The sequence below is a fragment of the Tachyglossus aculeatus genome, chromosome 4, assembly GCF_015852505.1.
Source record: "Tachyglossus aculeatus isolate mTacAcu1 chromosome 4, mTacAcu1.pri, whole genome shotgun sequence".
NCBI lineage: Eukaryota > Metazoa > Chordata > Mammalia > Monotremata > Tachyglossidae > Tachyglossus > Tachyglossus aculeatus.
In genome coordinates, this window is record NC_052069.1 from 111,234,945 (window position 1) to 111,238,935 (window position 3,991).

General features: G+C 47.9%; 1 non-coding gene across 1 annotated transcript; it reads left to right on the forward strand.

Annotated features, from left to right (window-relative positions):
* The first annotated feature begins 920 nt into the window (after positions 1 to 920).
* LOC119927739 lies at positions 921 to 1,058 on the forward strand. Its single transcript, XR_005450715.1, has one exon. It is a non-coding gene; the product is annotated as a small nucleolar RNA SNORA7 (small nucleolar RNA).
* The last annotated feature ends 2,933 nt before the right edge of the window (positions 1,059 to 3,991 follow it).

Here is a 3,991-nt window from a genome sequence, read left to right on the forward strand (position 1 = left end):
CTCTTACCTCTTTTCTCTGCCACAAGTGTGGGGGGAGGGGGGCTTGGAGGGGGTCATTCTGCCCATCTCCTATCTCCAGAAAGAGTGCCCATTACACATCGGCTGCACTTAACAGTTGGGAGTCAGTCTCAGGGCAGAGATTCATCAGACTCTCTCTCAGGATTCCATTCCAGGATCTACCAATGCCGACATCATAAACTCAAAGCCCACAGGAAACTCCAATTGTGGATGTTTCAAGAATCCCAAATAGAGCGGGTCTCAGCTTCAAGCATAGGCCCAGGGCACCTCCAGTGACTGCCCAAGGGTGTGGGGTGACCCGGAAGTGTTGTGTGGATTTCCAGAAGTGTGTTCAGGGAGTCGCTTAGGTTTCAATGTCTGATGTGGGGATGGGGCTGGATGGTAAGTGGGGAGGGAAGTAAAACCTGACTCCTACTTTCCCTCTTTTTCCCTCCAGACTGTAAGCTTGTCGTGAGCATGGAATGTGTCTACCAACTCTGTTATATTATATTGTACTCTCTCAAGGTCCTAGTACTGCTCTCTGCACACAGTAAGTGCTCAATAAATATGATTGATCAATTGATTGATTGATCTTACAGGAATGGCGACAGGGCCCGGCTGACTTTAACATCTGGTTAAGTCCTGGAGTTGGGCAGATGCTGGTGGCAGAGATGGAATGAGATATTTCCAGCCGCGACAAGAGGAAAACTCCAGGTCACCCTACAGCTGGTTGTGGGCAAAGGGAACCCAAGTCCCCAGGTCTAGCTGGAGCCTGTGTCTGGTCAGCCAAAACACTGGGAACACAAGGACTGGTGGGAGCCGGCTGACCCCCTCCCCACTCCAGATTAGACACTGACTGTGGCTGTGACTTTGGCTCTAAGCCACGAAGAGCATGAAATTTTGCTCCTCTCATGACCCATCATGACCTCTCAGGGTCACGCCTTGAGAATTTCCGGTACTCTACCAGTCTTGACTATGGGAGGGAGAGTCAAGCAGAGGCCTACCTATTCCATTCCTAGCTTGGGCAGTGGCTAGAGAGTGGAAGGCAATCTGCTACAAGTCAAAACTCACCTGTGCTGGGCAGCAGCGGCACGGGAGAGAGTCGAGGGCAGAGACTCAGGTTTACTGCACAGAAGAAGGCGATGGTAAATCACTTCTGTATTTTTACTCAATGGATCCACTTCCAGAACGATTGCAGGTGGAGATGGTGGGCATTCTGGGAGAGATGTGTCCATGGTGTTGTGATGGGTCATAGACAACTTGACAGCATAAGACAAGACAAGACAAGTTACCCTATTGATCTGGTCATATTTAGCATTGAACTCATCTCTATGTTGTTTTAGGCTTTTGTTGTTCCATCTTTCTATAAGTGTCTGTCACCAGTTCCCTCTCCCTGCCTTATATTCTTTGTCAGCCCCTTATAGGCCAGGAGTCCTAATTTTCACCTGAGTATTCCTTATGAAGCACCATGGCTCAGTGGAAGGAGCACGGGCTTTGGAGTCAGAGGTCAGGGGTTCAAATCCCGGCTCTGGCAATTGTCAGCCGTGTGACTTTGGGCAAGTCACTTAGGGTTCAAATCCCGGCTCTGCCAATTGTCAGCCGTGTGACTTTGGGCAAGTCACTTAACTTCTCTGTGCCTCAGTTCCCTCATCTGTAAAATGGGGATTAAGACTGTGAGCTCCACACGGGCAACCTGATCACCTTGTTTCCCCCCAGCACTTAGAACAGTGTTTTGCACATAGTAAGCACTTAACAAATACCATCATTCATTCATTCATTCCCAGCCCTTAGTAAAGCGTTCTGCATACAGTGGGCACTTAATAAACACTTGTACTTCCCAAGGGCTTAGTACAGTGCTCTGCACACAGTAAGCACTCAATAAATACGATTGATTGATTAATAAACACCATCACCACCACTACTACTACTATGATGATGACAATGACTACTGGGAAAGATGCCAACTCATGAGAGCCGACAGTATGGTTGGCAGCCAAAAGGCTACATTGCATTGTGTGGGGACCCCAGGAGGGGGCTGAAACCAAGTTCGCTCCTTGGCACACTGGCAGCATGGCTTAGTGGAAAGAACCCGGGCTTGGGAGTCGGAGGTCATGGGTTCCAATCTCGGCTCCATCACTTGTCAGAGGGTGTGACTCTGGGCAAGTCACTTCACTTCTCTGTGCCTCAGTTACCTCATCTGTAAAATGGGGATTAAGACTGTAAGACTGTATCCCTTCTGATTAGTTTGTAACTACCCCAGCACTTAGTACAGTGCCTGGCACATGGGCAGAAAACATATCTATCAACTCTTATAATGTTATATTGTGCTCTCCCAATCACTAATGCAGTGCTCTGAACACAGTAATGTCCAGTAAATACAAATGATTGGTGAATAGAGGAACAAATACTATTTTTTAAAATGGCAGCTTGGCTTGGCCTAAAAAGGAAAAAAACATCTGCTGTGAAATCATTCCACAATCAATCAATCAATCAATCAATCATATTTATTGAGCCCGTACTCTGTGCAGAGCACTACACTACGTGCCTGGGAGAGTACAATACACTAGAATTATCAGACTTATTCCCTGACAGCATTCTTCTGCTGCTGCTCCACTCTGGGCCCTGCTGCCTCGTTCTCGCCTGTCCCACCGTCGACCCCCGGCCCACATCATCCCCCTGGCCTGGAATGACCTCCCTCCCCACATCCGCCAAGCTAGCTCTCTTCCTCCCTTCAAGGCCCTACTGAGAGCTAACCTCCTCCAGGAGGCCTTCCCAGACTGAGCCCCCTCCTTCCTCTCCCCCTCATCCCCTTCTCCATCCCCCCCGCCTTACCTCCTTCCCTTCCCCACAGCACCTGTATATATGTATATATGTTTGTACATATTTATTACTCTATTTATTTATTTATTTTACTTGTACATATCTATTCTATTTATTTTATTAATATGTTTTGTTTTGTTCTCTGTCTCCCCCTTCTAGACTGTGAGCCCACTGTTGGGTAGGGACCATCTCTATGTGTTGCCAACTTGTACTTCCCAAGTGCTTAGTACAGTGCTCTGCACACAGTAAGCGCTCAATAAATATGATTGATCGATTGATTGATTGATTGCTGCTAATGTTCCACCCCTGCCCTTGGGTTAGGCCCCAACCCCTAACCTCCAGTGGGTTGGACAAGAAGTCCAGAAGGAGAGGTTAAAGGATTAGGGGGTGTTTTTCTTGAAGAGAAAGAAGCTCAGGGCAAGGTGACCCCTACAAGCCTGCCCACTCGCGAAGGGTAGTTTCATAAAGGAAGTCACAGTAGTTGCTGCTTCTGCTGAGCATGGGACAATACAAAACCACAGTAGGAAGGATCTGGGTGAGATCTAAGGAAGAACTATCTGACAGGAAGAGCTGTCAGATCTGCTACTGCGGCGAATTGACCTCCCCTGGAGGCAGAGAGTCAGACCACATGACCTCCACCTCAGGAATTATTGATTCCTATAGTAGTTGTAGTATTTAAGTGCTTATTGTGCATAAAGTAGTGTATTGAGTGCTGGGAAAGAGTATCCAGGTGGGAATTAGGCACAGGTCCTATTCCTCAAGGATCCCTAATCAACCCTTCCTTTCTAAGGCACCTTTGGAGGACTGATTTAGGAGAAAAAAATCCAACATCCACTTTGCGAAACTCCCCAAATAGCCATTTTGGAGGTTTCAGGCCTGCATGCCCAGAGCTGCCCTGATGGCAGGTCCAAGCTAGAGAAACATTAAGAGAAACATTAATAAACATTAAGAGAAGCAGTGTGGCTCAGTGGAAAGAGCAAGGGCTTGGGAGTCAGAGGTCATGGATTCTAATCCTGGCTCCGCCACATGTCTGCTCTGTGACCTTGGGCAAGTCACTTAACTTCTCTGAGCCTCAGTTACCTCATCTGTCAAATGGGGATTAAGACTGTGAGCCCCATGTGGGACAATGTGATCACCTTGTATCCCCCCCACCCCCAGGGCTTAGAACAGTGCT